The 14022-nt window shown below is 33.8% G+C and overlaps 1 protein-coding gene across 1 annotated transcript in view; it reads left to right on the plus strand.

Moving 5' to 3' along the window:
- The window catches only part of LOC149065463 (voltage-dependent calcium channel type A subunit alpha-1-like), a 426448-nt gene that overhangs the window by 281824 nt on the left and 130602 nt on the right, over positions 1-14022 (plus strand). The gene's annotated exons all lie outside the window — the stretch shown is intronic.

Genomic DNA, 14022 nt, shown 5'->3' on the forward strand with positions numbered 1-14022 from the left:
ACTAGCCAGCATGGAGGATTACGGCCAAAAACCCTCTAAAAATAAGTATGAACTCTGTCAATAAACTAAGGCCCTCAGTCCCCAGCAGTCTGAGTGTCCCTGGTTACGGCAGCAACCAGCAAGACATGAAGACAGAGGGTGCTAAGAATCTCTGGGTTGGACCAGGCTGCCATAAGATGACGACCTTGGCCATGTATAATGGACAATCTCTTTCTTCAAAAAATCGTTTGCAGTAGTTGGAAGAAGAACTGGAAAAAGAATAAATTGGGACATCTTAGGCATCTGTGAAATAAGAAGAAAAGGAGAGGAGAAAACAGAACTTGCCAGTGGATATGTATTTTACTACAGAGGAACAGATAATGGAAGAACCAGTGGAGTAGGATTTCTGATTCATAAAAAGTGGAAAAATCACATTGTTGAGTTAGATAGTACATCTGATAGAGTTGCAAAGCTTATTATGCAAATATCAAGCAGATACCGGATACAGATTATACAAGTCTATGCACCAACAACAAGCTATTCTGAAGAAGAAGTAGAAGACTTTTATGAAGAACTAGACGAGTTGCATAGTAAAGGAAACCATCATATCAAAATAGTAATGGGTGACTTCGATGCCAAAATTGGAGAGAGAAGAAATGGTGTAAGCTCAGTTGGAAGTCATGGTTACGGTGTACAAAACAACACAGGAAACCGACTTGTCGAATTTTCAGAGAGTGAACAGTTATGCATCATGAATTCACTTTTTAAGAAGAAACCCCAAAGAAAGTGGACCTGGAGAAGCCCAACTGGAGCAACTAGTGAGATTGACTACATCCTATCTAATAAGAAGCATATGATCCAAGACTGCGGTGTTTTCAACAAATTCAATACAGGAAGTGATCATCAACTGGTTAGATGTAGAATAAGGCTTAACACTAGAATGGAAAAAGCGAAACTTATCAAAAATAGAAAAACTGTCATTGATATGGTAAAGCTTCAAGAACATCTATATAAATTCCAGTTGGAGCTGAAAAATTGATTTGATTTGCCATATAACACTACTGAGGATGGACAAGATGTCATCACGATGAATAAAACTTTAACCCCTACCCTAAAAGAAGTAGCAAAAGAAGTTGCTGGAGAAAAAGAAATCAAACTGGTGAAGAAAATAACAGAAGAAACAAAGAAACCTAGAAAGACCGGAGAGAATTTCAAATTAAGAAGAATGAACCTTAATTAAAAGTGGAATATGCAGAATTTTGCAAGACAGTATGAAAGCAGATTACAGAAGATGTCAGGAAGTTTAATTGCAATATTGTAAAGAAAGCATTGGAAGATAATAGGATTTTAAAATCAGCAAAATGAAAACTGTGTGTAGGGAGAAAGGAAATTTTTGCCCTAAAAAGGAAAGATGGAACCATCACAAAAGATGGAAATGAAATCATTAGTATTGTTGAGGAATTTTATAATACTCTATACAAACATGAAGAACAGGATCGGAACAAAGGAGAGCGAGCAGGAAGAAAAGAAAATAGAGCAGAATTTGTACAAGTAGCACCTGTGCTTTAAGAGTAATGTTATGTAGCACCTGTGCTTTAAGAGTAATGTTAAGATGTATGAAAAAATGGAAATGCCCGGGTTAAGATGGAATTTCAATAGACATTATTAAAGAAGCAGGAGAAGAATTTGCTAGTATGCTAGCTGCCTTTTTCAATTGTCTCACAAAATTGGATGTGCCTGAAGATTGGAATAACGCAATGATGGTTCTTATTTACAAAAAGGACGAAAAAGAGGATATTAAGAACTATCGACCAATCAGTCTCCTATCAGTAATTTATAAAATCTTCACCAAAGTGCTGACATATAGGCTTGAATCCAAATTGGACGAAGCTCAAATAAAAGAACAGGCAGGATTTCGAAGTAGATTTAGTACAATGAATCACATCCAAACAATCAGGGAACTAATAGAGAGACACAAGGAATACAAATTACCATTGTGTATGGCCTTCATTGATTTTGAGAAAGCGTTTGACTCTATCTTCACATCTGCTGTTATTAAAGCTCTAGATATAATTGGGGTAGAGAAGACTTACATCACAATATCATCAAGAAAATATATGACAAAGCAACTGCAACTATTCGTTTGGATAAAGGAAAAGCAAAGATTAAACTCGGAAAAGGAGTCAGACGGGGGTGATACTATCTCACCGAAACTCTTTACCGCTGTATTAGAAAAAGTATTCAGAAAACTGGATTGGGATAAAAAAGGAATCAAAATAAATGGAGAATTTCTCAACCATTTGCGTTTTGCAGACAACATTGTTGTTATCAGCAGTAATCCACACGAACTAGAGGAAATGATACAAGAATTGGCGAAGGCAAGTATTCAGGTGGGCTTGAAAATGAATCTGCAAAAGACTAAAGTTATGTTCAACCCCTTTGTGTTGAAGTGGACAATCTTGCTCAACAACGCAGAGATAGAAGAAGTAGAAAGCTATGTATACCTGGAACAAGAAATTACCATGGACAATGGAATCATTAATGAAATAAACAGAAGGATCAGGATTGGATGGAGCACTTTTGACAAAAACTGTGTAATTCTGAAGAGTCGCATGCCATTATGCCTGAAAAGGAAAGTTTTTAACCAGTGTGCGCTATCAGCACTGACTTATGGAGCTGAAACATGTACACTCACAAGCAAGACGATACAAAGACTACAGACAACACAAAGAAGCATGGAAAGATGTATGGTAAGCATCACAAGGAGAGACAGAAAATGAATCACTTGGATAAGGAACCACACAAAGGTGTATGATATCATGGAAAGATTTAAACGTTTGAAATGGAAATGGGCTGGACACATTGCAAGAACACAGGACAACAGATGGACCACAAGTATTCTAGATTAGTACCCCCATGGTGTTAAACGTCATAGAAGACGTCCCCTTGCAAGATAGATTGATGAGATCAGGAAAGTGGCAGGAGTCAACTGGATGGTTAAAGCATCAGACAGAGCAGAATGGAAAAATTTAGAGGGGATCTTCATCCAGCAGTGGATTGAAAATGGTTGTTGTTGTTGTTGATGATGATGTCCCATAATGTTAATTTTTATCAACAATTCCCACTTATAACATTCTTAGTTACCGTTTCTTGAAAAATGTATGAGCATGAGCATTTCCAGTAAAAAATGAGCTGATATTTTCCGCCAAGAATGGTTTGATATTTTCAGCCACAAATGGGCTGATATTTTCAGTCAAGAATGAGCCAGCTGATATTTTCAGTCTAGAACAGTTTGATATTTTCAGTCAAGAATGGTTTGATATTTTCAGCCACAAATGGGCTGATATTTTCAGTCTTATGTTTTCAGTATCATATGGCGGATATTTTCAGTCTTATGTTTTCAGTTGCATATGGCTGATATTTTCAATCGAGAATGGTTTGATATTTTCAGTCAAGAATAAGCTGATATTTTCAGTCAAGAATCAGCTGATATTTTCAGTCAAGAATGAGCCAGCTGATATTTTCAGTCAAGAATAGGCTGATATTTTTAGTCAAGTATAGGCTGATATTTTCAGTCAAGAATGAGCCAGCTGATATTTTCAGTCAAGAATAGGCTGATATTTTTAGTCAAGAATGAGCCAGCTGATATTTTCAGTCAAGTATAGGCTGATATTTTCAGTCAAGAATGAGCCAGCTGATATTTTCAGTCAAGTATAGGCTGATATTTTCAGTCAAGAATGAGCCAGCTGATATTTTCAGTAAAGAATGAGCTGATATTTTCAATTGAGAATGGTTTGATATTTTCATCTGGGGATGGTTTGATATTTTCATCTGGGGATGGTTTGATATTTTCATCTGGGGATGGTTTGATATTTTCAGTCAAGGTTTTCGGTTTTCAGTTGAGAATCAACTGGTATTTTCAGTCAAGAATCAACTGGTATTTTCAGTCAAGAATCAACTAGTATTTTCAGTCCAGAAAAGGTATAGATTTTTCAAAAATATTATATTTTACCTGCTTCTCCAGTTAAATGAGACAAAGGATTTAAAATATCTCATTAATAATTATCAAATGTAAATTTTTGTCAAGTTTGAAATGTTCTAAATTTTAGTTTACACCATTTATGAAAAAATTTATTATCTTGCAGGATCATCCTTTTTACTGGATGTAGAATTCCTTCACCAGTTAAAATTTCAGGGCCCCCCGAAAATTGGCTGTCTTTTATTCATATTTTAATCTTTTCTTTTCCCCCCCCCCCCTTCTATAGAATATTGCCAAACATGAAAATTTTTTTGACCATAATTATGTAAAATTACATATTCAACCTGCTGCTTGCGAGCACTATTGTGCTTCCTGAAGCACCCAGAGTGCTTCATGCTCATGTCCTATTTCATACTCGCGAGCGTCACAATTCCCAATTTTAAACACTGTTCAGATTGCATTGTATGATTAAAATCATCCTGATTTCCATAATTTGTATGCCAAACTTGTTGCAAGGGCACTCTCTTTTCGACGATGGTACAGGCAGTGCTTGCAACTAGAAAAAGGTTGTCGCAAAGATTATTGTATAAAAGGGGGGAGGGGCAAATATTCATGTTCGCCCAGGGCTCAAATTTATGAAAAATGGACTATTTTCTCAAAACTGTACAGTTTTATGTAGATTTTATTTTTATGAACATTATTTTAGCTGTAACCAGAGGGACACAGAGAGTTTAGGGGAGAGTGCACAAGAAATCTCTTCCAGAAAAATTTCGCATTACGAACTGACAAAAGTATGGTATTTTATGTTTAAAAACTTATTATAAAACAATACATTAAAGAATTTTCTTTTGATATTCCTATTTTTGTACAAAAATATTTTTAATTTTTGATCATCTTTAGGGGATATATATCAAGGGTCACCATACTCTGCTACTTTTTGTTATTATGGAAAATAATTTAATTTTAAAATTCCAAGTTTTTCACTGCTATTACTATGAATTCGGTGCTCTTTTGTATCAATAAACACTTGAGAAAAATATGTATATATATATATTAGATCAGTCAGCTCCACCTTTGATGCTGCCCATGCCCCCCCCCCCGTATCTCCACCTATGCAAATCATTGAAAAAATTAAAAGATGATGGGCAAACCCCCTTCATTTCCAAGCATAACTCTTTCCATATGGCCCTGAGAGGGAATGCTACGGCCCTGGATTTCATCTATATTTTTCGTCTTTTATTGTGCAATTTCCCCTCCCATTTTTTTGCATTAAAATGTGGAAATTATATTCGCAGTTGCGATATATATATACATACTGTCATAGGCATACACAGAATTTTCTAGAGGGGGTTTTTTAAGTTTTTTTCCTGCAAAATAACACTATAATCTTGGCTCAGGGGAGGGGGGGGGTTTAGAACCCCAAAACCACCCTTTGCATACGCCAATGTATACAGTTGCATCAGTATCTGAATTTAAAGGTTTTGCTGTATAGGTGTAGACAGAAAAAAGGCATGACACACTCAAGGCATGTGATAGAATTTAATGGTAAAAAAAAAACAAGATTGAAAGTTAAAAGCTGTTGAAAAAAGGCACATTAGTGAGGACATAGCTTATCAATCCATCTTTAATTTCGATTTCCATTTATTAATATATAAGGTTAATGAAAACATTACGTTTGATTAATGAAAACCACCAAAGAGACACCAAAGTCTCATACTAATTGTTACAGTGAAGGTAATTCAATAACATTGCAATTGTCATACAATATAAAATAGAATTACAGTATTTAGTAATTTTGGAGAAAAAAAATGTCATGATGAAAAGGGAAAATCGAAATAGGAAACGGTATGGGGTTTTAAGAAAAAAACACAATAACATAAATACACATAAAATATAATGATGCAACAGGCAGGGGCTGCTTTATTGCTTACAAAAAACCTATAAATCAGCATGAGATTATTTATGATTTGAGACAACATAGCAGAGTTGACAGCAAGGGTATTTTAAATGAGAATCTAACCAGTGGGAGCAGGAAGACAATCAGTATAGCAAAGAAGAGAGTGTGAATTTGAGGATGAAATAAAAAGTAATTTTCAATATTGACTATTTGTAATAAGTATTGTTTCAGATGTTTTCGAAAATCGAAAATGTGAAACACTGTACACAATCATTTGAAAGGATATTATAAAATTTAGGAATGAGAAAGCTAAAATGTTTTTTGAGAATAGTTTTATGAAGTAATGGCAGAGAGTAAATGAAATTGTGTCTATTGGGTGTTCATGATGAATTTAAAAGTAAAGAGAACTGTTTTTTCTTGATTATAAGTATGGATCTGAAAAAAATATAAATTTCGTAAAGGTAGGATATTTAGGTGTAGTAAAAGTTCATTTGCGGAAGTGATTACTTGGCAAAATTCTTATAGCTTTTTTTTGTAAGGAAATAGTGGGAGTAATGGTGGTTACATAATCACTTTCCGAGTGGCAGACCATAAATTGTGATTGGAACTTTGAATGATAATAGGTTAACAAAAACGATTTGTATACATATGGTTTCAGGTTGTATAATTTATAACTAATGAAACAGAGTTTTGATATTAAATAATTACAATATGAGAACCATTTTAAATTTTGATCAATATAATTACAGTAGAACTTGGTTAATACAAATTATCAATAATTCCAACTTTCATAAATTTCCTTCAAGTTTTCTACATAACTTAATGTTAAAATTTTTTTTTAATTGGAACTTTTTCAAATTTTTGGGACAATTCTAAGTTAATTTGGGAAAAAATTGTGATTTTGTATGAGCAAATTTAGTTCGGAAAAATTCTACAAGAAGCCAGATTTTTTTTGCTTTTCTTGATCAAGTTGTTAAGCAATTAAATTTTTAAAGATGAATAAAAATTAAAAAATGGTTTTTTTTCTACTCTTTTTTTTGATAATTTAATGCCCATTTTAATATTGTTCAGCTGGAGTGCATCTGTGTACCTGTTAATTCTGATTATGCATCAAGATGTAACTTTCAGTATCTGAATCTTTTTATTGTCATTAAGAGTATGAAAAGTATCAGAAAGTTCAAGATTGTAATAGGTTAATAAATTTGGCAAACACTGTTGTATCTGATGATCATGAACTGTTTTTGTAAATCAAAAGGCTTTGAACATGATCAATAAGTTCTGCAGCGATGCTGATTCCAAAATAGTGGAATAATGTAGCAGCTAAGATCAATTATTATAATTAGAAATTATTAAAATTTGGGAAACAGTTTCGTATATAACTGATGATTACATTTTAATAATTGATTATGCTATGTGAATGTTGATTAAGTTGCAATTTGTAGTCATTTTACAGATCCAGGGTAGATTAATTGGATTATTCAAACTTTTTTCCAGTGACTTTGGACTTGGAATTAACCGAGTTAGACTCTATATACCAAGATATTTTATGGTGGATATTTGGTCTAGATGTTGACAGTAACATGAACTACAGCTCAGAGATGCCACTGTACTCTAATTTATCTGGGTCCCAGGACCCAGGTTATTCAAAAAATCTGGGTCCTTTTTGAGTGAAAGTGGATCCCTCTCAAAAAAAATTCATCTTGGAAAAAAAAGTATGCCCCCCCCCCATAATTCACTGGTATCTCTATGAATTTTGAGGTCAATTACTAGCTTCATATGTGTACAGACGATTTTTCATGGGTACAATCAAAGCTATTTCTTCATTTTTGTTTTTAACAAGAGCTTCATTCCTCTTGGAAATGACAGTTCCTCCACATTCAGTGGATTTTGTTCACAGATAATAGTTTATAAATTCATCATCAGTTCAGGAACATACAGCTTATTCTTCAATGTAACTGCAGAGTCTCTGTTGGATTTCAGTTCTGTGCTTTGACACACAGCTGCTAGATTTATCATTCTAGTATCAGAGTCCTCTATGAGACTTTTGAAACTGGAGTCATCACAACACATGTGAGATGAGATCTCCACTATCCAAACACCAGGATGATTTGACTTGTGGTTTGTCTACAAGTGTGATGACAGACACTTCTCTTCTGCTTTGAAAGAAGAGTTATATTTTTCACATTTTTTTGACCAGCAGTCCCGAGCAATATGTTCAGGCTTTTGGCACTTGTGGCATCGAAATTGTGCTTCTTTTTCACTTGATAATGCTTTTGTATGCCAAAACCTGTGGTGGGGTTTCCCTTTTCCATATAAGGCTGAACACATAGTGGGATGGAGAGCAAAGCATTGATGAGAGAAGAGATCAGAGCAGCGAAATCAAACACACTGATTCCAATGCGCCTGCGTACAGCGGCCCGCACCGCAGCAGAGCGGGAATTCCGCCGCAAGCAATAATAGCAGAGCATTCAAGATATTTTGTTTTCGCTGCTTTGCTCGCTTGTGTGTAGCTTCAAGATGTCCGTCGAAGGGCTTGTTTTCACTGTTAAAAAGCGGAGTGAAGTCAAAAATTTCACCAGAATCGTTGTTGTTAAGTTCTTGACGTACTTCAAAAAGGTGTGGACGATCAAATGAAAACAGCAAGTACCGAATATAATTTTCATATATTTCCCCGTCAAACGTTTTTCATGTGCACGTGCTTAACCAAACCGAAAATGATTAATATTTTGAGTTTATAATATTTACTTTGAGTTTTAAACTAATTTATCATGCACCGTGTGGGGGGTACATGTATTTGAGTAGTCTGAATTAAAAATCATGTATATTTCTGTGGAAAAATTGGAAGTTTTATTTCTTTGTTTATTTTCTGTGTACCGTCAATATTTCCATACTGGAAGTGTACCGAATGTTTTTATGCTGAATTTTTGGGTGTCAATAATTATGTTTCTTGTGTAAAAAAATGAAACCAACAAATATTTCTACAAATAAAGCTATTCAGTGGGGGGGGGGGGGTTCCACTTCTACCCTCCCGCCTATGCTAATAATACGAATTTAAACAGTGGGGAGCTTTGATAAACTTGATATTTTTCTCAATTTTTTACTCCTAAATTTAGTAGAAAATATTATTGATCTTTTGAGAAGTGATCGCACTCAAATGCCGCGGGAAAAGATGTGTAGGGAGAAAAGCAACCAAAATATGAGGAATATTTTCGTAGTTTATATTTAAAAATAATGATATTCACACAACATTATTATTTCTAAATTGTTGTCTGAGCATTGATTTTTGCAATTATGAAATTTTTAAGCATTCTGTAATTTAAAAAACCAAGCTGAGAGATTGCGAGTTTCTATTTGATACACTCTGCTATATCAAACACCCCCACTATGTGTACTATGTTCCTTGCTTGCAGCTATATTCTCATCTCGCTTCTCATTCCTTCCTTCTCATTCGTCGCTTTGCTCACCGCTTCCACTATGTTTTTAGCCTAATGCATCTTCAGGTTGCCTTTCAGCTTTGGAGTGTGAGTTATTTACTTCACTTTCTTCTATTATCTCGATTTTCAGGTCTTCTGGTCATGGCAATTCCTCTCTGGATTCTATTGTAACCTGAAAGTTCTTGAATGTGTGTGTGTGATTCTGGTAGACTGTACAACATCATTATACACAGCAGGTCGTCATGGATTGTAACATCCATGTCTATCAATTTGCCTACAGTGTCCATAAATGCATTGAGATGCTCTCTTGCATCTTGAATAGTATCAATTTCTGGAAGTTGCTTTTTTTGCAGGTCCAGAACTTCGATAGATACATTTTAGTGTATCCCATAAATCTTTGGATGTTGCACAATTTTTTACTTGTTTCAGTTCTGTAGGGCTAATGATAAGCAACAAATCAAATCTTGCCTCCAGATCTTTGTCAAGCCATTTTTGTCTCTCCTCTTCATCTTCAGCAGGTTCTTTGATTTTCCCATTCACATAATCCCATAGTTTACTTTTAATAAGTAAAGCTTGTGCCTGGATTTTCCAGGTATCATAGTCTTTTTTGGGTAGTGACTGTATATAACTTGAAACTCTGGTGGTTTCCATTTCAATATATTCATTCAGACTCACTAACTTGCACTAAGCGAGCATTGGTCCCCATAACTTAAAGGAACTTCAAACATTTTATTAAGACTGGGAAAGACAAAGAGAATACAAAAAGGTAAACAAAAAAGACATTGCCACACATATGTAACATAATACACACTCTTAGGGGTGCACAAGATTAAGTGAAATACTATGGAGTCTACTAAACAAGTGAAATAATACAAGTGCAATTTGTTTTATTTTTTTACGATATGCATGAGGATCAAAGCTTGGAGCTTGATCCAACACTGATGTTTCTACATACATTTCATATTTGAACATTAAATTAGAGATTAAATTATCTCAATAATTTTCATAATGCATATTTATACCTTAATTAAAGTGTAAAATTTCAAACAATTTTGATTCAAATAGGCATATATAGGCAATATTTAATATATACAACCTTGAATTTTGACCAGTTGTGTGAGAAAAATATTTATTGCCTAAAGTGCACAGTGTTTAAGGACAGACAGACATTACCACCCAGAATGACCATCAAGGATGGTTCGCACCAGTGATGGTAACCTCGTGCTGCAAAATTTTCCCTTTTCAGTAACTTTTTCTCACATGTTCAAAACAAATCTGCTACTTATTGGTAAAAATATATAGTCAAGTATTTTACACTAAGAAAGCATTACACTATATTTATGAAAAAAAAAAAGTTCTGTTTGATGAGCTCTCAAAATTTCCCATGAATACTAAAAAATTTCCCACAGGGACCAATTATGACTGATTTTTTCTACAAGTCACCAGCACTTATCTGCATATATTCTTCCACAACAGGTTGGGCAGATGGCCTTAACATACACATGACTGCTTGTTTTGAGAAATCAGAAGAAAAACTTCCACAATGCTTGTCTTTCGTTTAAAAGATATTAATACAATAGCACCAGACTTCGGCCCCCTAGATTTATGTCATTTTGTCCTAAAGTTTTTTCAATAAGATGCAATTTGAGCAAAGTTTGAAAGCCTTTGATATTTGAAAGTTGAAAGCCTTCTTAGAGGGAAATAATTCTCCAAAAGAGTCACATCAAATAATATGAATAGATATAAAGCAAATCTGAAAATGTAACTCCCTTCTCTTTCTGAGGTAAACATTTCAATGATAATGCCCCTTCTTTTTCTTAGAAGGGAGGGGCATAATCATTGGAAATGTTTACCTCAACTCACGTCTTTTCCATCTTATGTTGTTCGTCTTTGACCGAATTACTGCCATAAAGTTGGGGTATCACTGTACATGAAATTTTGTTTTGCCTTTACAATATGTTTTGTTTAGCTAATATACATTGTTTTTAGTGTTAGTAGACATCTATGCTTTAATCCTGAATCCTGATTAAAGCCTAGACCCAGACTTACACAGCCAAAGGCTAGAACGCTGACCACTTGACTACCAGATGGTATTTGACTATACAGTAATACTCTAAAGTTACGTGATATAGGTGGAAGCAACAATAAGTGTGTCAGTCGGCTTGCAATTTTGCATACAAATACATTAAATATTGGTTAGTTGGAACCAGTGTTATCCAAAAATATAATTTTTTAGGGTAATTTCACTCCTGTCCAAAATTTTAAGCAGTATTTTTGTAAAAAGAAGAGTATTTTTTTTATCACTGAGAAATAACTTTACTAAAAAATTACCTGAAATTTAAAGGAGTATTTTCATTCCTCAACAAGATTTTGAGGAGTAAAACTGAATTTTGTTGCGTAAATCGTGCATCTAAATGCGTATTGGCAAACATTGGTTGGAACTAATATATTTCTGAAAACACCAGTCTTTTCAGAAAAAATGCCATAAAAATACAGGTTTTCTTACATTTGGTTAAAAAATTATCCTTAATTTTACCTATAATTTGATTTGTATTTTTTCTTATTGTTGAAATATTAGGTAGACCTATTTTCAAATGACAACAGCATTCCTTAACTATGCCGTGTATGTATATACAGTAGTTCGTAGCATTTAATTCAAAGTCCCTTGACAGAGAGCAGGAAGACCTTCAACACAATGCCTAAATGAACATAAAAATCCAAATATTTGCCACTTTTCTAATGTGGAAGAAAGATAGCAGAACTTAAAAATTAAACAACACACATTGTATACATATTGTATACTTAATTAACATATTGTATACGCGTTGTATACTTGACATATAAAGATGCACAACACTTTCTGCCACACATGAATTTGTTAGAAATTCCTCAGAGGAATGTTTATGAGGTGCATGTATGGTAAAATAGTAGTGCTAGTATATAGATGCTTTTTTTGAACTAAAATTAAACACTTTAGAAGGACTGCATAAAATAAACTTGGCCCATTCTTCAGGATCCACATATGTAGATTTCAGCTGTAGGACACTAATGCCAAAAGCCTCACGTTTTCTTTGAAAATGTAGAAAATTTTGTTTTAAACTCATCAATTAGGAGTAGGCAAAGCTAGGAGGTGGAAAGTGCAACTGGTCTTGACAAAAAAACGTGACAATTTTATGAACAAAACTATATTGCACTGAATGCCAGAACTCTTCTGCCAGACTTATCCCGAGATCTTTTCCAGCTCAGCAATTACATAACACTGTAATTCTTGTCTCTTTTTGGACATTCATTTTCAAATAATTTGAATGATCCTTTAACACATCACTATTGTTTGTTTGCTATTTAGGAAAAAAACCATACTTATTCTACTTTCTGTAGGGATCAAAATAAAAAATTCCTTAAAAGAATGAATATCAAGGAACTATTTGCTTTAAAATACGCACAATTTTGTTTTTTCATTTCTATGTCAAAGTGGTTGTTGTATAGGAATCCTTTTTTTGGAGGTTAAACCCCAATAAAAGGAAATTTGTCCCATGGGATATATTACCTTTCAAAAAATTCTATTTATTGTTCATGGTGTAACAGGAGATTTCACTGAATGATCAGTTCATGTGTCATCGTGTTTCATTTTTAAAGTCATTATCTGAATAAAATGCAATAACTAAAACCATTGAAAAACGTAACATTATTTTTTACCAAAACCAAATCAGAACTTTACAAGGATAATTAGCTTCAATGACTGAAAATTTTTAAAACAAATTTAACTATATATTATAATCAATAGTTTCATAATCAATTAATTCTATTCAAAAGTAGAAAAATTCATTTTGTGTCCAAATATTGTATGGCTTAGCATGTACAGGGTGGTTATATATAAACTGGCACTACTCAGATGTATGTAGCGCCAATTCTGATGGAGGTATTTTGATGAACCTTGGTATATAGGATATATGGTCCACGGGAGAAAGAAAGACTCAATAAAAAAAGTTTAATTTTTACCACCAGGTGAAAAAGTGGTACTTTTTTATCACATTTATCTTTTTTGTCCATCGTCCAAATAACCTATATACTAAGTTTCAATGAAATAGGCCTTCAACAACGAACGCTACATAGGTCGGAGTAGCGTGAGTATAATTGAATTGACACTACTCAGCTTAATTATACTGACACTACTACGACCTATGTGGCACCCACTGTGGTGGACGTATTACACAGTGAAACTTGATATATATGTTATTAGGACCACATGGGAAAAAGATAACTGCAATAAAAAAGTGCCACTTTTTCACTTGTTGGTCAAAATTGAACTTTTTTTATTGAATCTTTCTTTCCCCCCCCCCCCATGGTCCATATATCCTGTATACCAAGTTTCTTTCATCAAAACAGGCGCTACATATGATATATACACATGCTAGTAGCATGTGTAATTTTGTAGCCCGTGATACACATGCTCACTGGCCTAACATTAGCTCTTGATCCCAAAAAAAAATTCACTTGAGGGCATTAAGTGAATCATCAATCTGCATCATGATTTTTTTAATAGGTTTGTTAGTTTATTAATTTTAATTAAATCTTTAATATGTTTCAATTATATCAGTAAAATCATTCTTACGTTTAATGATAACAATGATTGATAATTTCTATAAAAAAACTGATTGTATCAATTTTTGAGAGTAGATATTCATCAAACAGAGAAGCAAGCAAAAAACTATAAACTTATGGTTGATCAAATG

The sequence above is a fragment of the Pholcus phalangioides genome, unplaced genomic scaffold (assembly GCF_987345545.1).
Source record: "Pholcus phalangioides strain wild (caught in Gottingen) unplaced genomic scaffold, Ppha-v1.0 ptg000039l_1, whole genome shotgun sequence".
NCBI lineage: Eukaryota > Metazoa > Arthropoda > Arachnida > Araneae > Pholcidae > Pholcus > Pholcus phalangioides.